Genomic DNA, 24,249 nt, shown 5'->3' with positions numbered 1-24,249 from the left:
CGGCGGGCCCTTTCCCCTTGATGGGCCATTTCCCCGTGCCGGGCCCAGCTATTTAAAAAAAAAATATGAATTAAAAAAAAATGATTTTATATGACAGGCGGCGGACAGCGGGCCCTTTTCCCGGCCGGGCAGTCCGCCCGTGATGGGATCTAAGCCATTAGACAAGGTGGGTTCCCTCTGTCCCCTGAATGCCTCTCATGATACAACTGTAGGCCCTGGAAAATATACTCAGGGACTTTATCCAAGACTTATTTTTGATCCATTAGAAGCTAAAGATTTAAAAAATTCAAAGGCTGTATATGTTGTTCCTGGAATACATTTAGCTTCCTACAATGGGGGAAGTTGGGAGACTCCATGCACATTAGTTGGTCCACCAGTTTAGCAGAGCCACCAACAATTTAGACCATGTTCACACATAGTAAATTTGGCCGTTTCTTTAGCCATAAAACGCCTATAAAACTGCGTTTTTATGGTTACAAAAATCAGGTAAATGTCAGATTATCTTATAATTTCTATATGTTCTATTGTTGTCAATGAAAAATTGACTGTAATTTTAACAGCTGTTAAATTAATTGGCATGTTCTTTATTGTAAAAAAAAAAATAATAATCAACCAATAAATAAATAAATAAAAATAACGGACGAAAAACATATAAAATTGGGATAATTCCTTCAGCCCTTTCTACACATTGGTCAAGCCTTGTAATGTGCTCTTTAGGATAATGGGCCCTTACTGCTGAATTGTTTTTTTACATCTACCATGTGTGAACTAAGGCTGCATTCACACCACGTTTTTGCAATACATTTCCCGTATATGTTTTCTATGTGAAAACCGTTCGGAACCGTATTGGAAAACGTATGCATTGACTCTCCATTGAAAACCGTATGCCAAAAGATGCATCAGGTTGTGTCCGTTTTGCATCCTGTACGGATTTGTCAGTTTTTTTCCTGTACCCAAAACCGTAGTCTACCACGGTTTTAGGTCTGATTGAAAAACTGTACTAAATCGTATACGTTTTTTTTTTTTTTTTTTTAACATGGGAGTCAATGGGAACCGTACAGAACTGTATGTGCGTACAGTTCCATCCGGTTTTCACCATACAGTTTTTGACTTTGCACAGTTTTTTTTCTTGGAATTTCAATAAAACAAGGGAAACTTTATTCAAAATGGAGTGAAAAATTTAAAACGTATACGTTTTTTTTCTTAAAAAACAGATGCAACCGGATGTCATTTTTCAAACCGTATACGGTTTTTAACTGTATACGGGTTAAAATTTGTACACACGTTTTGATACAGTTTAGTCAGGTTTTGAGGAATCCGTTTTTCCTCAAAAACCTGATACGGGAACTGTATTGCAAAAATGAGGTGTGAATGCAGCCTAAGCCTTGTGAATAAATGTACTATAATTTTTCCTTGCTAAAAGTAAAGCGCCCGAACAGGGACTTGAACCCTGGACCCTCAGATTAAAAGTCTGATGCTCTACCGACTGAGCTATCCGGGCTCTGGAGTAACTCTTGTGGCAGCACTCTACTGCAGACTTTCTCTACACCCTCCCGGAAAAGGAATGTGTCATCAAAAAATCATTACTTTTGGTGATGTTTTTAACTTTCCATTTTACTATCTATACAGTGGTCCCTCAACATACCTTGGTAATCCGTTCCAAATGGACCGTCGTTTGTTGAAACCATCGTATGTTGAGGGATCCGTGCAATGTAAAGTATAGGACAGTGGTATACAACCTGCGGACCTCCAGATGTTGCAAAACTACAACACCCAGCATGCCCGGAAAGCCAACGGCTGTCCGGGCATGCTGGGAGTTGTAGTCTTGCAACATCTGGAGGTCCGCCGGTTGAAGACCACTGGTATTGGAAGTTGTACTCACCTGTCCCCGCCGCTCCGGACCGTCACCGCTCGTCACCGCTGCCCTGGATGTCGCCTTCCATCACTGTCGACGCGTCCCCGGGGTGTCCCCGACGTTCCGGCAAGGCCTCTGCTTCCCCGGCATCCTCGCTCTCCATCGCCGCCATCAAGTCGTTATGCACGCCGCTCCTATTGGATGATGGGACGGCGTGCGCAGAGACGTGATGACGACGATGGAGAGCGCCGACAATGCAGGGGATCCCGAAGAGGACGCGCCGGAGCCCCGAGGACAGGTAAGTGATCGTCAGCGGACCACACGGGGCACCGTAAACGGCTATCCGGTGTCAGCTGAAGCAGTCTGCGCTGCAGGATAGCCGTTTATGCGATGGCCCCGACATACAAAAGCATCGTATGTTGATGCTGCCTCTGAGAGGCCATCGTATGTTGAAATGATCGTATGTCGGGGCCATCGTAGGTCGGGGGGGTCACTGTATTATTAAATAATCCTGAAATCTTCTATTCTCACCACTAGGCCCAAAACTAAGCTGAGGCTTTCTGTTCTGTCTATAATGATAAATAGGAGAACTAAGTTGCAATACCACACACAACCTGAGGACAGACATGGCACTGTTTTTGGAAGAAATTAGCAGATTTTCTATTCCTGGATAAACCCTCTAAAAAAAATATCCCCTATCCAGCGCTCCCATAGAGAGTAAATTGGGCAGTCACAAGCATGAGTGCCTCCTCTCCATTAACTTGGTACTTAAAGGGTACTCTGGTGGAAAACAACTTTTCACATAACTGGCTTCAGAAAGTTAAACAGATTTGTAAATTACTTCTATAAAAAAATAAAAAAAAAAGTCTTAATCCTTCCAGGACTTATTAGCTGCTGTATACTACAGAGGAAGTTTTTTTATTTTCTAATTTCTTTTCTGTCTGACCACAATGCTCTCTGCTGACACCTCTGTCCATGTCAGGAACTGTCCAGAGCAGGAGCAAATCCTCATAGCAAACCTCTCCTGCTCTGGACAGTTCCTGACATGGACAGAGGTGTCAGCAGAGAGCACTGTGGTCAGACAGAAAAGAACTCAACTTCCTCTGTAGTATACAGCAGCTGATAAGTACTAGAAGGTTTAAGATTTTTTAAGTGAAATCATTTACCAATCTGTTTAACTTTCTGGCACCAGTTGATTTAAACTTTTTTTTTTTCACCGGAGTACCCCTTTAATGTATCAGGACTTACATTTACGTCCTTAGCTTTATAAACCGCAGGTAAGCAGCCAAGACCTCGCCATTAATGGCGGACATCAGCAATCCTGCTGATGTCTGCCACTAAGTTACCCCTTTTTCCTAATTTACAAAATAAGTATAAAAAAATAATTTAATAATATTTGGTATCACGGAGTGCATTAATGTCCGAAATTTTTTATTATTGTTAATGATCCCATACGGTGAATGCCCCCCCCCCCCCCCCCCCCACACACACAAATATATATATTTTTTTGCTTCACAATACATTTTATTTATTTTCTTTCTTTTTTTTAAGAGCCGAGGAACATGCTCTCGTATCACCCAAAGTGCAAGACGTGTTACACTAAATAAACGTGCACAAAGGATGCGGTCCATCGCAAGCCCTTCTCCGACAGGAGAGAAGCCCCGCAACAAACCTTACCCTTCACCTCCAGACCAAAAGGTACACGCGAGGTTCCAGGTTCAATGTCCCTTTTCGCCGAAGCTACTAAGGGAGCACAAATGCACCCGGCATCCCCCTTGGCGTTAGCAAGGGTATCTGCCCGCAGAGCCGTTAACGGTCGGTACCCTGCCCATGCACACACACCTCCCCTGAACCGCTAGGGCTACCTAACAATCCTGTGGACACACAACAAGCAAAAACTGAGATATGGATTTGAAAAACGCGTTTCGAGGGTAAGTTCCCCCTTTCTCAATTGCAAGAATTCCAATTCTTGCAATTGAGAAAGGGGGAACTTACCCTCGAAACGCGTTTTGCATGTCCATATCTCAGTTTGTGTTACAATAAATGAGATTTTAATTATAAGACTGAAGCTTCATTCCGATCTCTACAAGGCAGCGCCACCACAGACCATTTTTTTGCAATCTTTTTTGCACTATTCTACAAGTCTACTGCCGACCTCTCATCGAGGACCCGGCTGGATCCTGCAGGCTGCAGCCAGAGACCATCTAACCCCACACAGAGGGGAGATTTGCACATATTGAGCCATACCCCAGGTGAGTACCACTAACATTGGGGTTGCGGACCGGGATTATCCCACTGAATTACGCAAGGCGCTATCCTCTCTCTGTCTCTTTTTTTTCTCTTTTCTACAGAGTAGCATGATGTGCGATGTAGAGCTTAGGGAACCTTTGCTGTGTATTGTACTGTCGTTCTTTGTGTGATTGTAATTTATTGTATGACTTGTAATGACTGAACGGACAATAAAGCTCTTTCAATAACTATGGTCCCCTGCTTCTTCTCTGACCACAGGGCCATTCGATTCCGGGGGACTCTGGGCCATGGATTCCCACCTGGCCCAGGCTCCTGGAAGTTGATTTGTGCCCTGTTGGAGCAGAGGGAGGTCAAGGAGGAACTTAGGGATGCGTACCTTGTATGGCGAAATGACAAATGTCTGTTTAACTGCATCAGCGATTGGTGGGAATATGTTAAAGTCGAGTTCCGTTGTTTCTTTCAGGCAAAAGGCAGACAACAGGCGTGTGCAAAGAAGTGGGACTTCAGGAAACTGCAGCGCAAGCTGTGGTCCCTGCATGACCTGCTCCAGTGTGGCTGGGACGTCAGGGAGGAGCTGGAGGAGACCAAAAGGAGCTTGAAAAGGCACTTTGAGGAAGAATCCAAGCGAATCGTCTTTCGTTCCAAGGTAGAGAACCTGGAGAAGAGTGAAAAGTGTAACTCTTTCTTTTTCAGGAAGCTCCATGCCGGCCACACTCCCTTGACTGAGCTACGAGATGTGACCGGACACATGAGGAGGGGCAAGGAGGAAGTGATGGGGGTCGTCTCCGACTTCTACAGCAACCTCTACGCCCCCAAGTCATCCGACCCCGAAGCCGCCGAGAGGTTCCTGTCAGGTTTCACTAACGTTGTTGATCCCGCAGGTGCGGCGGCTATGGACGATCCCTTGACGGTTGGGGAGCTGCTCTCTGCCGCTAAATCCTTTAAGCCCGGCAGGACTCCGGCAGTGACGGTCTGCTGGCCGAGCTCTATGTAGCGCTGGGTGACCTGATCTGTCTGGACCTGTTGGAGGTGTACGAGGAGATGGTGGTGGGGGGCAGAATGCCTCCGTCGTTGAGGGAAGGGATGATCACGATCTTGTATAAGCGGAAGGGGGAGAGATGTGACCTGAAAAACTGGCGCCCCATCTCTCTCTGGAACGTGGACTACAAGATCCTCGCCAAGGTGCTGGCCAACAGGCTGAAACCTGTCATCGGGCAGATCGTCCATCCAGACCAGACCTGCGGCATTCCTGGTCGCAGGATTGCCGACAGCCTCGCCCTTGTGAGAGACACGGGGGGAGATTTATCATGTGTGTCTAATTTAAGTCTGTGTTTAGAGCAGTGCATGTGTTAGACATCGGTCTAATTTGCGCCAAATTTACCAAAAGTCGCACGGACTTTGTTAAATTCGTCGCAAGATCTTCCCTCCTCCTTCCCTGGTCTATATTAGACAGAGCGTATATCACTCGCACCCTCTCCAACTTCAGAAGCTGCCTTGTTAGTTTAACTCAGGTAGGTACTACTTATATAGGGAATTTGGCTGTTCCCCCTTGCTTCCTTAATCCTGTACTCTTCAGCTAATCAAACTATGTGCATTTCCATTTTATTGCACCTTTTTGAAAGCAGGTGTTTGCTGTCTTGCCTCATGGAGCCCTCTGTAACCCCCTCACCTGATGAAATTTCTCCCAGCGCGAAATGGAAATTTTAGCTGAAGAGGTTTGTTTTTTCTCTTTATTTTTTTATTTAGTTATTTTAGTTTTTTTTTTTTGCCATTCGTACGTTCTGACCTATGGTGCTGCGGACAGTTCCTAATACGGGCAACAGATGTCAGCAGAGAACAATGTGGTAAAAATGTGAACAACACAAATCTTGAAAAGCAAAAGGAAAGGTTTTACTATTATCCATCTGTTCTAAATTCCTAGAAGGGTTAATTTATTAACGAAAACTAGATTTACCAATATGTTTGACTTACTGGGAACATTTGATTTTCAATTTTATAAAAGTTCACTCCAGTGTAACCCTTTAACATTCCATTGACAATTAAGGTTAACAAAAAAAAAACATTTGTCCAATTTTTTATTTGACATTTATAGTTTTTAGGGTAAGAGATGAAACACTGTTTGATGAAGACAATGTTAGTTATAATTTCTGCTTTAAATATAGCACAGTGCAAAAAGACATGTTAATTTATGTTTTTACATCCATACTGTTGGAGTTACCTTTGTAATGCAGAAAAATTACAATTAAACATGGTTTATTGCAATGCATTAATTGGACTTTATTTTAACAAATACAATATAATGAACTTTGAAAAAGTAGATGGAAACAACGAAACTGAGGTCAAAATCCTTACATTTAAAAGCAAAAACATTACTGCTCAGGTATGGCAGAAAGTAACAACCAAACAAAAAATAAAAGGGGATGAGGCACAAAATTAAAAAGTAAATGGACAATGTTAAAAAAATAAATATAAAAAAATGTGGTTGCAGAGACAACACAGAATATATGCATGCATTTTTCGCTTATCTCCTTGGTGTTGCACTGTCAAACAGCTTGTAGAAGCCATTTCCGCCCAGTTTGCCTTGGTCTGAAGTTTCCGCTTATATAGGCGATTTGCGACTGTCGCATACGAGGTTTGTGAATGTCGCACATGATAAATACATGACTATGAACAAAGTCAGTCTATTTTAGACATTTATGCTTTCGAGGAACAGAAAAGTTGTAAACCATTTGTCGCAGAAAAGTCGCAAAAAAATGGACTGCGACAAACCATGCGACAAATTTAGACGAGAAAAAAAAAGAGTTTAAACAGCTTAGTAAATCTCCCCCACGGTCTATTACATCCAGGACCGTCGTTCCCGCGCCGCCCTGGTCAGTTTGGATCAGGAGAAGGCGTTTGACCTTGTCTCCCACGCTTTCATGGACAGGACTTTGCGCAGGCTGGGTCTGGGGAAGATGTTTTGCTCTTTTGTTAATGTCATGTATTTTGATATGTACAGCACGGTGTTGGTGAATGGCTGGAAGACTGACCCCTTTCCGATTCTTTCAGGGGTTAGACAAGGCTGCCCTTTTTCACCTCTTCTTTTTGTTTGTGTTATAGAGCTCTTCGCTGAGACTATCTGGCAGAATGGAGAGATCAGAGGGATCCCCGCACCAGGACCAGATCGCTACGAGGTCAAGTGCTCGCTCTACATGGACGACGTGACAGTCTTCTGCGCTGACCAGCGTTCGGTGACTGCGCTCGTCCAGACCTGCGAGGACTTCGGCAGAGCTTCGGGGGCAAAAGTCAACTGCGGGAAGTCGGAGGCCATGCTCTTCGGGGAATGGCACCTGGCTTCTTCCGCCCCCTTCCCCTTTATGGTTAAACCAAACTTCATTCACATCCTTGCAGTCTGGTTCGGGAAGGAAGGAGCGACCAGGAAGGATAAACTCTAAGATCGGACTGTGGAGCTCCAGAAAGCTCTCTATTGAAGGCAAAGCACTTGTCCTGCGGAGTGAAGTTTTGCCTGTGCTCCAATATACCGCACAGGCCTGGCCTCCCCATACCACCGTTTGCAAGGCCATCACCCGGACAGGGGTTCGCTTCATCTGGGGCAAAATGGACAGAGTCAAGTGGACTGTGATGTATAAGGAGCCCTGCAAGGGTGGGAAGGGAATACCCGACATCCCCACTCTGCTGAGGGCCTCCTTTGCATGTGTCAGCGTGCAGCGGACTCTTGTTGAAAAGATTGGCTCAGCGGGAAGGTCCATGTCTTGCTTGTTTCTCATGCCCCTCTGGAGACAGCTGGGCTGGGACAAGTGGGACAGCTCCATCCCTCACAACTGGAACACTCCCTGGTTCTATGGGGATGTTGTCCGGTTTGTGAGGGAGCACCAGCTGGAAGCACCGAAACCTGACCTATGGAAGCTGAAGACAATCTATAAGCTCATCCGAGCTAAGGACTTATTGGAGACTATACGACCGAGACTGTCTGGACTAATGTTGCCTCAAAGCTGCTTACCAATGGACACAAGGACTGGTCGTGGATGGCCATCAAGGGAGGGCTCTCTCTCAGGTCATTCATGCATGCCCGCGACCTGTGCAGAACCCGGTACCCCTACGTGGAGGAAACATCTTTTGACGTGTTTTGGCAGTGCCCCTTTGCACAGGGTCTGTTGGACGCCCTGGAACATGAACTCAGAGACTCTGTACCCAGGAACTGCCTATCGTACCATTCGGTGCTTTACGGTCTGTTCCCTGGGACCCATGACGTGGAGGCCTGGCACCTTATGAACTGTTTTAAGGACGCAGTGTGGCTTGCCAGGAACCGCCTCGTGATCAACAGGGAGAACATGTCCAACCGGGACTGCCGCAGGTTCATCAAGAGCCTGCTTAGAGACTATTCCATCTTGGACAACCCGGCCGTTGATGAGGAAGAAGAGGAGTGAACACCCCTCTCCTTCTCCCATGTCTCCTTGAAGATACCGCCCAGCAGTTTGGCCCTGTGATCCGCCCCCTCCCCACCCCCACATAGTCGCCCATACCGCCCCTGCCCCACAGTCCACGCCCGTATCCCGATCACAGACTGTATTGTTTTCTTGTTCGACTTGTTCGATCTCTTGTGCTTTTCTATTACAGGATTGAGCGGAGTGTTAGAGTAGCATGATGTGCGATGTATAGCTTAGGGAACCTTTGCTGTGTATTGTACTGTCATGCTTTGTGTGATTGTAATTTATTGTATGACTTGTAATGACTGAACGGACAATAAAGCTCTTTCAATAACCCTTTGCACAGGGTCTGTTGGACGCCCTGGAACACGAACTTTGAGATTCTGTACCCACGAGCTGCCTATCGTGCCATTCGGTGCTTTACGGTCTGTTCCGTGGGACCCACGACGTGGAGGCCATCCAGGAGGCCTAGTGCCTTATGAACTGTTTTAAGGACGCTGTGGGGTTTGCCAGGAACCGCCTCGTGATCAACAGGGAGAACATGTCCGTCTGGGACTGCCGCAGGTTCATCAGGAGCCTGCTCAGAGACTATTCTATATTTTACAGAGCGGCCGTCGATGAAGAAGAGTAATGAAGAACCCTCTCCTTGCCCCATGTCCCCCTGAAGATATAGCCCAGTAGTTTGGCCCTGTGATCTGCCCTTTCCCTACCCCCACACAGTCGCCCACGCCCCTCCCCTGATCACAGATTGTATTGTTTGTTTTTTTCGATTTCTTGTGCTTTTCTATTACAGGATTGAGTGGAGTGTTAGAGTAGCATGATGTGCGATGTATAGCTTAGGGAATTATTATTCTATTATTGTATGACTTGTAATGACTGAACGGACAATAAAGCTCTTTCAATAACCATGCCAATTCCTCCACTGATTTCCCAGCTGTTGTAATCCAACAGGAACGGTCAAAGCTAAATAAGATCCTCGGCAGGGAAAGCTTGATGTTGAAAGCAAATGATCCTCAGAAGACGCTTGAAGACCAGGATCTCCTGCCAGGAAAGTCTCCCTTCAAGATTTTTACGATATGAAAACTCTGCGGCCTACACCTACTCTCGGGGGGGGGGGGGGGGGGGGGGGGGGGGGGGGAGTACTAGAAAAATGCGGAGTCTAACATGTTTGTCATGCAGACGTGTCGGTCTGATCCGGACGAAGAAGAAAGGGAGAAAGGACACCGCTGATCAGAAAACTATGTTTTTCTTTCATTCTTTTTGTGATTAATTGGGGAAAAAGGGGCTATTTACATTTTTATTGGGGATTTCTTACTTTTTTTGTTGAGAGAAGGAGCACCTGCGCTGTTACGGCATCTCAATCAGAGGCACGATATACATCTCTGTTCCTAATTTCTGTTATTAACAACAAAAGTCAGTCTCCTGGGAGACTGTCAAAAATTGCCATTGCTGACTATATTTCAAGTCATCATGACGGGGTATTGGTAAAAGTTTTCAATCAGCAATAATCACGCCTCGGTTTGACCTCATGGGCTATGATACTGCCACTGCGCAAAGCTACAGAACTATATAAGGAGCTGCACCCTCCCTACCTGGGACTTTATTAACATTGTGGAGTAACAAAAGCCAACAGCTCCCAGGAAGCAAAGGATTCTGGGTGTGAATATGCAAATAAGCCCTTCCCTTAACGCTAAAGGAGGAAGTTAAAGACACGTGGTTCACAGATAACATGTTAGGGGGAAGGGAAAGAGGACACAGGATAAGGTCACTTAAGCCTCACTTTTGGCGTTTTATTTTGCTTTCAGTTTGGGTTTTTAGCTGCATATGGTTCAAAAAACAAACAAACAACAACAGTCTAGAATACTGAAAATACAGGGGAAATGAAAAACGAAAGAAGAGATCTGATTGGTTACAACTCTTCCTCTGGACAGGTGATGAATCTCCCCCACTGTATGTGAACATAGCCTAAAAGAGATTTTAGAGTAGGATTGACTTCATGTGTTAACCCCTTAAGGACGCAGCTCTTTTTTGTAATTCTGACGACCGTCACTTTAAGCATTAATAACTCTGCGATGCTTTGACCGACTATTCTGATTCTGAGATTGTTTTTTCGTGACATATTCTACTTTATCTTGGTGGTAAATTTTTGTCGTAACTTGCATCCTTTCTTGGTGAAAAATCCCAAAATTTCATGAAAATTTGGAAAATGTTGCCTTTTTCTAACTTTGAAGCTCTCTGCTTGTAAGGAAAATGGATATTACACATAAATTTTATATTGATTCACAAACACAATGGGGGAGATTTATCAAAGGATTTAGACTGGTTTTTCATGTCTAAATTTGTCGCACAGAAAGTCACAGTCTAAATTTGGGCGACTTTTCTGTGACTTTTGCTGTAGAGGATTTTTAGAACATGATGCATTCTAGTCTATTTTAGACGGAAATGCATTGGAAAATGCATTGGTGCTGAATTTATCAAGTGCGACTTTTGTGCGACAAGTCGCATCTGCCCAAAATACGCTGAAATGTCAGACCATGTTGGAGCAGGTCTAAATGCAGTTTGAGCTGTAGACCCTGAAGTCTGAGCACAGAATTTATCAAGGGCTGTGAGACCTTTGATAAATTAGGAGCACAATAGACAGGAAACTACCACATACGCTGGTCTGTAAGCATACCCAGAATAGACTAGATTAGGAAATGTCCCCCAATATGTCTACTTTATGTTGGCATCATAAAATCGACATATTTTTTCTTTTTGAAAAAAATTAGAGGGCTTCAAAGTAGAGCAGCAATTTTCAAAATTTTCATGAAAATTGCAAAATCTGAAGGGACAGATGTTACAGAACTACAACTCCCAGCATGCGTGGACAGTCTAGGCATGCTGAGAGTTGTAGTTTGGCAACATCTGGAGGGACACCATTTGGGCACCACTGTAATAGTGGTCTCCAAACTGTGACCCTCCAGATGTTGCAAAACTACAACTCCAAGCATGCAACCATTAGGAAGGGCAGCAGTAAAGATCGCTTTACTGACACCCCCCCCCCCAACCCCCCTCCCCCCCGGTTGCTTCCCTACCTGCGCCGCTGATCTCCGCAGTCTCCACCGATGATCGGCGGTCCCTACGGCATCTTCTGTTCAGGTAACCGCCGCCATCTTCTCCCCCCGTTCTGCCCGACATCCAGGGGTGAGCAGAATGGGGGTTTTCATGGCGACCCCCTGTCGTGCGCTGCCATTGATAAGAAATCATTTCTGACTAATGGCAGGGGATAGGAGGAGATTGCAGCACTGCAACCTCGCTCCTATCCCTCAGGATGATCCGGGCTGTCACTGACAGCTCCGATCATCCCTATTTTCCGGGCGATCGGGTCACCAGAGACCCGATCAGCCTGGAATACCAGAAAATCAGACATGCGATTTTCTGCGATCGCTGACATGGGGGAATCTCAGGACCCCCCTCGGCGATGCACCGGGATGCCTGCTGAATGATTTCAGCAGGCATCCCGGTCGGGTCCCCAACCGGCTAGCGGGGACTGGAATTCCCACGGGCATATGCATACGCCCTACGTCCTTAAGGACTCGGGATGCAGGGCGTATGCATACGCCCTACGTCCTAAAAAGGTTAATACTCTCCTAGATGTCCTAAGTTCTATGACCGTCTTGGTTTAGATATGTGTATTTTTCTATTTAGATAGCCTCTGTGTTTCTGCTTTTTTTTATATCTTGTGATGTCTGTTTGCAACATGCTTTGCCCTTCTGGGGGTCATCATCAACCATCTGAAGAAGAAGCAAAAAGGTTGGGGCGCTCTCTCGTGGATGATGGCGGCGTGATGAATTTGTCCAAATTTGAAGAACCACTACACTCTGGGTGCTGTGATGTCCCGCCGAGGTTGTCAACGGGGACAGCACCTCACCAAGCGAGTGTAAAGTGGAGACTAATAGCGGCAGTTGTGCTGTTCGAGATACACCACAGCACACCAGAGGCTCTAGGACGCCGTACTTATTCATTTTATGGACCTGAGGAAGGCACATGCTGGTGCCGAAACGCGTTGTCCGTTTGTTCTAAACCACAATAAACTGTCCTGTGCTTTATTGGCGTTCCGCATCCATTTTATTTCAGCAGTAGCGCTCGTCCAGTATCCCCTTTTTTTACTCTCCTCTTCCTCATCAACCATCTGATATCTCAACTTCTATACTGACCCATAATATCAAAATTTCTGTGGTGACTTTTAGGCTAAGTTTCTGCTTGGTTTTTTGTCCTGCGTTTCTTGGTTTGGAAAATACGCCTGGCGTTTTTTCATTTGTGTGGAAATTGAACCTTGGCAGTTTTTTTTTTGTTACCCAAAATTTGTTGGGTACCAAAAATAAAAAGGATGCAGTAGTGATGGAAAAAATTTTATTTAACGAAATTTATATATTTTATAACAAAATTTTAATAAATTTTTAATAAAGTGTGTGGTTCACTTTTTTTCTCTATTTTTCTCATTTTTTAGGTCGTATTACTACTCCTAGCATGGAACAGACTGTTCCATGATGGGAGCTGTAGTACCTGCACTAATATCCCCCCCCCCCGGATGTCAGTCGTGACACCCGATGCGATCGTCCATAATATAGCAGAGATGCGGAGTGGCTCTATACAGCGCTCACATGTCTGCTCTGTACTCCGGCCAGTGATGTGAATAGAACATCACTCATTCATATTTTCCGCCCAGAGTGGAACCATCTGGCCAATCACAGCTCTCTGCAGGAAATATGAATAAGTGTATATATACTTCAGTGCAGGGGACCATAGAAGAGTGGCCGCCCGCATCTATACATTATACAGGAGGATCACATCTGGCGATCTGTCAATTAGTACAGGTACTACTACTCCCATCATGCAACAGTGTGTTCCATGCTGGGAGTAGTAGTACTACCTAAATAAATGTAAAAAATAAAGAAAAAAGTGAAAAACATACACACACTATATTTTTATTATTGTCGGCTACATTTTTTGTGCCCTGCCCGCACACAAATTGATCCCTGTTTTAAAAATTAATAAAAATTTTGTTATAAAAAAGATAAATTTCGTAAGATACAAATTTTTCCCATCACTACTGTACTTTTTTTTTAATGGCACCCTACAAAATGTTATTAAAAAAGGTATTTCCATGACTTTTTTTGGATCGCTAAAGTCTTGGCATTTTTTCACTCCCATAGACTTCTATGGAAGAAAAACACCACGATTTTGACAAAAAAATCGCCAGTGGCTCAACATGCTGCGATTTTGGAAAACCATCAAGGAGCTGAAAAATGCCAAAAAAAGAGTGAAAAAAACACCAAAAGGATAAAAAAAAGCCAAGTGTAAAAAGAATTTTGCCATGTCTCATTGATTTACAGCTAACATCTGGCCGCAGCGTTTTTTGGCCCAAAAAATGCCATGCGGTAGAATTGGCGTTTTTCTTGGTGTTTTTCCCCACAAAAAACAAGAAGAAACTTAGCCGTAGGGAAACGTTTCTGTTACAATGTATTTTTTTTATTATTGAAAATAACTTTATTAGCAACCAAACGTCGTTACAAACATATAGGTACATGCTCTTAAGTCACCCAAGTGCAAGTAAAAAGTGCAAAATTTGTCGAGACGAAAAACTATGCACGAGGATGCGGTCCATCAAGAGCCATTCTGCGAAAGGAAAAAGGCCCCCCAAAAAAACAAACCCTTCACCTCTGGCCCAAAAGGCACCTGCAAGATTCCAGGTACAACAGGGGTTGTTCATTTTACACTTCTTGGCCTAAACAAGGGCTTGCGATCAGTGGCGTTGCTAAGGTTGGTGTCACCCGGTGCGATGGAAAATGGTGTCACCCCATACCTACCCCCCACCCCCCCCAGTAAGGTGAGGACGTGAGGTTGGCAGGTGGTGCACATGCAGCCACGCACATGAGGACTGGGGGGGTGAGGGGGGCAGGGCCAGCCCAAGGCATTGTGCTGCCTGGGTCCAAGAATGGAATGCTGCCCCCCCCCACAAAAAAAAGAAAGAACAAACACGCATGTATATATATGGCAGTTTACCTCACAGCTCCCCCCCAATACAGTGACCATATAGAGGTATATACCATCTGTACACAGGATATATCTACCATGTAAGTGATTATAAACAGCACCATATAGAGGTATATACCAGCTGTATACAGATCTGTATACCATAGTATAAGTGATTACAATTGCATTTAGGAACTCACAGTTACATGTTTTCTGATCAGCGTCGTCCTCTTTTCTTTTCTTCTCCATCCGGCTCAAGCCGCCATGATTTCTTCTTCCAGAGAAAACTTCCTTTCTTCCGCATCTGCGGGACAAACATGTTAGACATTTTTCCAGCGCTCTCCATTGCCAACCTCATCTTTGCCATTTCAATTCTAAACCCCCACCCCTTCTGAACCATTTCAATTCCCCCTTCTGATCCCCTCTTTGACATTTTAACCCCCCTCCTCCTTCTGATAGGGGGAGGGGAAGAAATGGCATGGGGGGGGGGGTAATTGAAATGGCATAGGGGGGATTGGGAATTGAGATGGCCCCTCTGATCCCCCTGTGCATTTCATTAATCCCTGTCCTTCCTTCTGTGCCATTTCATTAACCCCACTCCTCCCCCTGTGCCATTATATTAACCCCCACCCACCTGTGCCATTTAATTTACCCCTTCAACAACTCTCATGATGGGAGTTGTAGTTTAGCAACAGCTGGGGGCACCCTGTTCCTAAACTACAAATCCCATGGTGAGAGTTGTAGTTTAGCAACAGCTGGGGGCACCCTGTTCCTAAACTACAAATCCCATCGTGAGAGTTGTAGTTTAGCAACAGCTGGGGGCACCCTGTTCCTAAACTACAAATCCCATGGTGGGAGTTGTAGTTTAGCAACAGCTGGTGTAAAAATGCCACCAGCCTCCTGTTGCATGACTACAACTCCCAGCATGCCCTTACAGTGAGGACATGCTGGGAGTTGTAGTTTTTCCCCTTTGCTTTTACTTACCTCAGTCTGGACCGGACCGGATAAGTTAGGGTTGCGGTGGCTGTAACTGGCTCCTCTATGGGCGCGCGCACTGCCTTATGCTTTGAACAGGCCCACGCTCAGGCCGGCCGCCGATGTGACGTGAGCTCACGTCACTCTCTCCCAAGCAGCCACCGCGAGGTGCTCTTAAAGAGCCAGTGGCTGCAGCGCGATTCCTGGACACCCCGCGGGCCGCTCAGATGAGGACCGGGGGTGGGTGGGGATGAGGTGCTGGCGGACGTGTGCAGATGAGGACTGGGGGGGTGCTGCCGCCCGTGGTGTCACTTCTCCAGGTGGTGTCACCCGGTGCGCTCCGCACCCCCCGCACCCGGGTCGCAACGCCACTGCTTGCGATAGACCGCATCTTCATGCATATTTTTTTGTGTGGATACTTGCGTGACTTGAGAGCACGTACCTCGGCTTTTAAATCTGTTTACCCTTGTTTTATTGGGTAAAATTGTCACAATATGTTGGCGCAGTGTGATTTTTATGACTTTTCCTGTACACGCATTCCTGTGTTTGGCTGTGGTACTCTTGTTTTTAGTCGGGTTTTTGCAGTGGTCAGGAATTTATGAAAATGCTACTTTTTAAAAAGGTGCAAAATTTGGCGCAAACCCTTTAAAAAGGTGCAAATTGACTCCATACAAAAGTGGCATAGAAAACACACATTACAAAAATTAGTTGAAATTACTCATTACTATAAGCAGATCACCTTTTTTTTTAATATATGTATATATTTCCTATAAAAATATATCTAAAAAATATGTTTGTTTAATTTCTATTTACTTATTATTATTATTATTTTTTTTTTAAAACATTTTTCAATATGGTTAGGATGAACATGTTTAAAAGTCTGGATATTTGGTACAATTAAGTTTACAAACCATACTTGTTTACCTGTTTATCCAAATTATTATTTTAAAATTCCTAAGTTTTTATGGATTCAAATTAGACACCTTTTGTAATGTGTTTGTTTCACAATTTTAACCTTTTAAGGACGCCGGGCGTATGCATATGCCCTGCATCCCGAGTCCTTAAGGACGTGGGGCGTATGCATACGCCCGTGGGAATTTCGGTCCCCGCCGCTAGCCGGTTGGGGACCGGACCGGAATGCCTGCTGAAATCATTCAGCAGGCATCCCGGCACATCGCCGAGGGGGTCCTGAGACCCCTCCATGTCGACGATCGCAGAAAATCGCATGTCAATTTAGACATGCGATTTTCTGCTATTCCGGGCTGATCGGATCTCTGGTGACCCGATCACCCAGAAAATAGGGATGATCGGAGCTGTCAGGGACAGCCCTGATCATCCTGAGGGATAGAAGCGAGGTCGCAGTGCTGCGATCTCCTCCTATCCCCTGCCATTGGTCAGAACTGATTCTGACCAATGACAGGGAAGGACAGTGGGTTGCCATGGCAACCCCTGTTCTGCCCACCCCTGGAGAACGTAGGGAACGTGGGGAGAAGATGGAGGCCGGTACCTGGAGGAGAAGATGCCTGGGGACCCCCGATCGTCGCTGGAGACTGCTGGATCCTGGCTAAGGTAGGAAAACTACGGTGGGGGGGGGAATGAAAGTGAAAGTAAAGTGATCTTTACTGTGGCAACCACTAAGAAGGCCAAACTGCAACTGCCAGCATGCCCAGACAGCCAAAGGCTGTCTGGGCTTGCTGGGAGTTGTAGTTTTGCAACATCTGGAGGGTCACAGTTTGGAGACCACTGTTACAGTGGTGCCCAAATGGTAGCCCTCCAGATGTTGCCAAACTACAACTCTCAGCATGCCTAGACTGCCCAGGCATGCTGGGAGTTGTAGTTCTGTAACATCTGTCCCTTCAGATTTTGCAATTTTCATGAAATTTTTGAAAATTGCTTCTCTACTTTGAAGCCCTCTATTTTTTTTCAAAAAGCAAAAGTATGTCCATTTTATGATGCCAACATAAAGTGGACATATTGTGTTTGTGAATAAAAATACAACTTATTTGGAACACCATTTTCCTTACAAGTAGAGAGCTTCAAAGTTAGAAAAATGCAACATTTTCAAAATTTTCATGAAATTTGGGGATTTTTCCCCAAAAAAGGATGCAAGTAACGCCGAAAATTTACCACCAAAATAAAGTAGAATATGTCACGGAAAAACAATTTCAGAATCAGAATATTCGGTAAAAGCATCTTAGAGTTATTAATTCGTAAAAAGCTACGGTGGTCAGAATTGTGAAAAAGGGCTCATTCCTTAAGGTGAAAAAGGGCTGAGACCTTAAGGGGTTAAAGTAGTTTATAAAAAAAATAAAAAAAACAGCTCATCAGAATCCCGCCACTAGGGGTCCCCATACCTACTGGGACACTAACTAGTCCTGCATCAGCCTCAGGCTTGTCCATGAGTCATGGACAAGAAATAACTCATGGACAGGGCTGCATGAGCAGGTGCACCCATTACATCCCACCCCCACAAGGTAGGGACACGCCCCCTTCCCCTCATAGGATTTTTAACCCTGTGTGCTAATGAAAAGATGTAAAATGAAATTTAAAATAAAGAACATTCACAATGAAGCTACTAAACTGCCCTGAAGTAACACACAAGGGATCAAGTCTGAAAGAGCTTCCTGGAACTATCACCTGAAAGGTGGGTAAATTCACACATATGATGGTCATTTCTGAAATTGCGCCAAATTTATAGCCCGTCTTGCGCCTTTTTGTAAATTTGGAACAGTTTGTTAAAAAGCCACCCATGAAAGAAAGTAGAAAAAAAATAAAAACTCAAACCACAGCTATTATTCGTAAATACCCCCCAATGTCCCCTTTCGCTGGTGCTACCAAGGAGCCAGTAAAACCAGTATGGCGTCCCTGATGAAGCAGAGATACCCGGGGCATGGCAGGGAGGTGGGAACCAAATGGCCACACACACTTCCCCTAGACTGATAAGACGGACACCCCAAAGGGCTACCGCACCCTGACCAATCCTACTGTATATATAAAAAAAAGAACACAAACGTGGACACAGTGACACAAACATACATAAGAAATAAGTGAATGTGCGCAGTGTAATACCGCCTACACATCCGGCCGGACCTATAAAAATTCCTCTGCAGATCAACAGCCAGAAGGCCGGTGCACACGGCAAAATTCCTATGGCGAAAACATCTGACATTAATATTGACATTTGTTTTTGTTTTGTTCTAAATGACTAATTCTAACACTAAGGCTGTGTTCACACTATGCAGTTTTTCCAATTTTTAGATTTTTTTCTGTGAATTTGCTAGGATTTTGGCAAAATCATGGCAAAAATGGCACTATAATAAAAAATTGCCATTTATCCTGCGATTTTAACACAATCGTGGGGAAAACAAGTCAATAGCGTGAAAAATAACACACAGCTTAAAGGAGTAGTCCAGTGGTGACCCAGTGGTGAACAACTTATCCCCTTTCCTAAGGATAGGGATAAGTTTGAGATCGCGGGGGGTCCGACCACTGGGGCCCCCTGCGATCTCCTGTACGGAGCCCCGACAGCCCGCGGGAAGGGGGCGTGTCGTCCTCCGCACGAAGCGGCGGCCGACACGCCCCCTCAATAAAACTCTATGGCAGAGCCGAAGTGCTGCCTTTGGCAATCTCCGGCTCTGCCATAGCGATGTATTGAGGGGGCGTGTCTGCCGCCGCTTCGTGCGGAGGTCGACACCCGCTATCTGGCCGGAGAGGCGGGGGCCCCGTACAGAGAGATCACAGGGGGCCCCAGCGGTCGGACCCCCCGCGATCTCAAACTCATCCCCTATCCTTAGGATAGGGGATACGTTTTTCACCACTGGACTACCCCTTTAAGACTGTATTCACACAGTACACAATAGAAGCAGAAGCTTGTGTTTAGTTTATGTGTTAGGAATGTTGCTCTGTGATGCTGCGTTTCAATAGAAGGATTCCAGTGTAAAAAATTATTTTTTCTTAAATGCTGAAAATGCCCTAAAAAAAAGATGTGGATTTCCTATTGAGATCAATGGGATATGGAGTTGTATACATATAGCCACTGATTACACAGTTAGACATTAACTTTCGCCCGAACGGGGACTTGAACCCTGGATCCTTAGATCAAAAGTCTGAAGCTCTACTAACTGAGCTATCCAGGCTTGAAGTATGAGTTAGGCTGGGTCCACACTACGTTTTGTCCCATACGGGAGCGCATACGGCAGGAGGGAGCTAAAACCTCGCGCTCCCGTATGTGACCGTATGCGCTCCCGTATGCCATTCACTTCAATGAGCCGACCGGAGTGAAACGTTCGGTCCGGTCGGCTCATTTTTGCGCCGTATGCGCTTTTACAACCGGACCTAAAACTGTGGTCAACCACGGTTTTAGGTCCGGTTGTAAAAGCGCATACGGCGCAAAAATGAGCCGACCGGACCGAACGTTTCACTCCGGTCGGCTCATTGAAGTGAATGGCATACGGGAGCGCATACGGTCACATACGGGAGCGCGAGCTTTTAGCTCCCCCCTGCCGTATGCGCTCCCGTATGGGACAAAACGTAGTGTGGACCCAGCCTAAGTGACACACAAATACCATGTGATGTGCTTCTGCCACAGTTTTCCGGGATTTACGAAACTATGACTTAAAAAAAAAAAAAAAAAGTAGTATGTCCCCTCTGTAGGCAAGTAGTGTGTCCCTACAGTAGACAGGTAGTATGTCCCTACCATAGGCAGGTAGTAAGTCCCTACAGTAAGCAGGTAATATGTCCCTACAGTAGGCAGGTAGTATGTACCTACAGTAAGCAGGTAGTATGTCCCCTCTGTAGACAGGTAGTATGTCCCTACAGTAGGCAGGTAGTACATCCCTACAATAGGCAGGTAGTATGTCCCTACAGTAGGCAGGTAGTATGTCCCTACAATAGGCAGGTAGTATGTCCCTACAGTAGGCAGGTAGTATGTCCCCTCTATAGGCAGGTAGTATGTCCCTACAGTAGGCAGGTAGTATGTCCCCTCTATAGGCAGGTAGTATGTCTCTACAATAGGCAGGTAGTACATCCCTACAGTAGACAGGTAGTATGTCCCTACAATAGTCAGGTAGTATGTCCCCTCTATAGGCAGGTAGTACATCCCTACAGTAGACAGGTAGTATGTCCCTACAATAGGCAGGTAGTATGTCCCTACAATAGGCGGTAGTATGTCCCCTCAATAGGCAGGTAGTATGTCCCTACAATAGGCAGGTAGTGTTTCCCCTCTATAGGCAGGTAGTACATCCCTACAGTAGACAGGTAGTATGTCCCTACAATAGGCAGGTAGTATGTCCCTACAATAGGCAGGTAGTATGTCCCTACAATAGTCAGGTAGTACATCCCTACAGTAGACAGGTAGTATGTCCCTACAATAGGCAGGTAGTATGTCCCCTCTATAGGCAGGTAGTACATCCCTTCAGTAGGCAGGTAGTATGTCCCCTCTATAGGCAGGTAGTACATCCCTACAGTAGACAGGTAGTATGTCCCTACAGTAGGCAGGTAGTATGTCCCTACAATAGGCAGGTAGTATGTCCCTACAATAGGCAGGTAGTATGTCCCTACAATAGGCAGGTAGTATGTCCCTACAATAGGTAGGTAGTATGTCCCTACAGTAGACAGGTAGTATGTCCCTACAATAGGCAGGTAGTATGTCCCTACAGTAGACAGGTAGTATGTCCCTACAGTAGACAGGTAGTATGTCCCTACAGTAGACAGGTAGTATGTCCCTACAATAGGCAGGTAGTACATCCCTACAGTAGACAGGTAGTATGTCCCTACAATAGGCAGGTAGTGTGTCCCTACAATAGGCAGGTAGTATGTCCCTACAGTAGACAGGTAGTATGTCCCTACAGTAGACAGGTAGTATGTCCCTACAGTAGACAGGTAATATGTCCCTACAATAGGCAGGTAGTATGTCCTGTCTGTAAGAAGGTATGTTCTCACTAAGGGCACTGGTAAAAAAAAAAAAAAAATTTGCCTTTCTATTTCTATAATGTCATTTAGAAACAGACCAGAGAAATGAAATGAGCTGCGTATTCACTTCCCGCCAGGTATCCATTGGTATCTGCAAACAGGATGCCAACATATACTGTGGTGGAGAGCAGTAGGTACCATTGATTTCAATTGCCCGAACAGAGTCCCCTAGTGATGGCATCCCGTTCCATGTGGAAGAATAACTGTGACAGAGAGTGAAAACGAAAGGTGAACCCAGCAGAAGAGCTATAACTTTTTATAACTATAAATTTTCCAATTTAGGTAATTCTATTGCTTTACTACTTGGTTTACACCTAGTGACTCTTTTTGGGCCGCTTTCCGCTGGAATACACTTCTTTAACTGGATATTGTGCTCTTTAACGCTAATATGGCCCAAACAGAATACTTACACGACTTCAGTCAGGTCACTGAAACGAATTGTGCCCGCTGCTCTCTGCTACAGTAGTATACAGCAGCTGATAAGTACTGGAAGGGTTAAGATTTTTTAAGAGAAATAATTTGCAAATCTGTTTAACTTTCTGGCACCAGTTGATTTAAAAAAAAGTTGTTTTCCATCAGAGTACCCTTTTAATGCAGCAGGACTTATATTTAAATCCCAAGCTTTATAAACAGCAGGTCAGCAGCCAGGACCTCGCCATTAATCCTGCTGATGTCTGCCATTGAGCCTTCAGATCATGACTGGTTACGGCATCTAAAGCAGTTGCAGTGCTCAGATACACTCAGTGGACCACCAGCAGCACAAGTCGCTTCTCGGCCTTTTGGCTAAGATCAAGGGGTGCGAGGTTGGAGTACAGGAGCTATCCCTTGCGGGGGCTACTATGTTTTGTGAGTGACATGGCTTCTAAGAGCCGAATCAACTACCTGAGAGATGGTGAAACCCAAATCAAGAACGGATTCCGTGTGGACATTGAGGAAGCTGCTTTGGACAAGTTCTCCCTGAGTTACCTGGTCAAGGAAATCTTTTTGAAGACTCTGCTTGTGAGGAAGCAAGATATTCTTTGTCTACAGCAGCATGGGAGATCTTCCTTTGTCCTTGTGTTGGAATCTCAATGGTTTATTGAAAGAGCTTTATTGTCCGTTCAGTCATTACAAGTCATACAATAAATTACAGTCACACAAAGCATGACAGTACAATACACAGCAAAGGTTCCCTAAGCTATACATCGCACATTATGCTACTCTAACACTCCGCTCAATCCTCTAATAGAAAAGCACAAGAGATCGAACAACAAAACAATACAATCTGTGATCGGGGTAGGGGGGGGGGGCTGTGGGGCGGGGGCGGTATGGGCGACTATGTGAGGGTGGGGAGGGGGCGGATCACAGGGCCAAACTGCTGGGCTGTATCTTCAAGGGGACATGGGAGAAGGAGAGGGGTCTTCACTCCTCTTCTTCCTCATAAACGGCCGGGCTGTCCAAGATGGAATAGTCTCTAAGCAGGCTCTTGATGAACCTGCGGCAGTCCCGGACGGACATATTCTCCCTGCTGATCACGAGGCGGTTCCTGGCAAGCCACACTGCATCCTTAAAACAGTTCATAAGGCGCCAGGCCTCCTGGATTGCCTCCACGTCGTGGGTCCCAGGGAACAGACAGTAAAGCACCGAATGGTACGATAGGCAGCTCCTGGGTACAGAGTCTCTGAGTTCATGTTCCAGGGCGTCCAACAGACCCTGTGCAAAGGGGCACTGCCAAAACACGTGAAAAGATGTTTCCTCCACGTAGGGGCACCGGGGGCAGTACCGGGTTGTGCACAGGTTGCGGGCATGCATGAACGACCTGAGAGAGATTCCTCCCTTGATGGCCATCCACGACAAGTCCTTGTGTCCATTGCTAAGCCGCTTTGAGGCCACATTAGTACAAACTGTCTCTGCAGTGGCTGCGGGGAGTCCCGGAACCAGCTCAGTCAAGTCCTTAGCTCGGATGAGCTTGTAGATTGTCTTCGGCTTCCATAGGCCGGGTTTCAGTCCTTCCAGCTGGTGTTCCCTCACAAACCCCAAAACATCCCCATAGAACCAGGGAGCGTTCCAGTTGTAAGGGATGGAGCTGTCCCACCTGTCCCAGCCCAGCTGTCTCCAGAGGGGCATGAGAAACAAGCGAGACATGGACCTGCCTGCTGAGCCAGTCTTTTCAACAAGAGTCCGCTGCACGCTGACACATGCAAAGGAGGCCCTCAGCAGAGTGGGGATATCGGGTATTCCCTTCCTTGTACATCACAGTCCTCTTGACTCTGTCCATTTTGCCCCAGATGAAGCAAAACTCTGTCCGGGTGATGGCCTAGAAAACGGTGGTATGGGGAGGCCAGGCCTGTGCGGTGTACTGGAGCACAGGCAAAACTTCACTCCGCAGGACAAGTGCCTTGCCTTCAATCGAGAGCTTTCTGGAGCTCCACAGTCCGATCTTAGAGTTCATCTTTCCTAGTCGGTCTTGCCAAGACTTAAGGGCCGCTCCTTCCTTCCCGAACCAGACTCCAAGAATTTGAATGAAGTCCGGCTTAACAGTAAAGGGGAATGGAGCGGAAGAAGCCAGATGCCATTCCCCGAAGAGCATGGCTTCCGACTTCTCGCAGTTGACTTTCGCCCCCGAAGCTCTGCCGAAGTCCTCGCAGGTCTGGACGAGTGGTCTGGACGCTGGTCAGCGCAGACGATGGTCACGTCATCCATGTAGAGCAAGCACTTGACCTCGTAGCGATCTGGTCCTGGTGCGGCGATCCCTCTGATCTCTCCATTCTGCTGGAT

General features: G+C 45.8%; 2 non-coding genes across 2 annotated transcripts; both read right to left on the bottom strand.

Annotated features, from left to right (window-relative positions):
* Window positions 1–1,428: 1,428 nt before the first annotated feature.
* TRNAK-UUU (transfer RNA lysine (anticodon UUU)) lies at window positions 1,429–1,501 on the bottom strand. The gene has a single exon. It is a non-coding gene; the product is annotated as a tRNA-Lys (tRNA).
* An 8,449-nt stretch (window positions 1,502–9,950) lies between these two features.
* LOC130268004 (U4 spliceosomal RNA) lies at window positions 9,951–10,091 on the bottom strand. Its single transcript, XR_008843378.1, has one exon. It is a non-coding gene; the product is annotated as a U4 spliceosomal RNA (small nuclear RNA).
* Between the last annotated feature and the right edge of the window lie 14,158 nt (window positions 10,092–24,249).

This window comes from Hyla sarda, chromosome 4, assembly GCF_029499605.1.
Source record: "Hyla sarda isolate aHylSar1 chromosome 4, aHylSar1.hap1, whole genome shotgun sequence".
Taxonomy (NCBI): domain Eukaryota; kingdom Metazoa; phylum Chordata; class Amphibia; order Anura; family Hylidae; genus Hyla; species Hyla sarda.
This window is presented reverse-complemented; position numbering and strand designations above follow the sequence as displayed.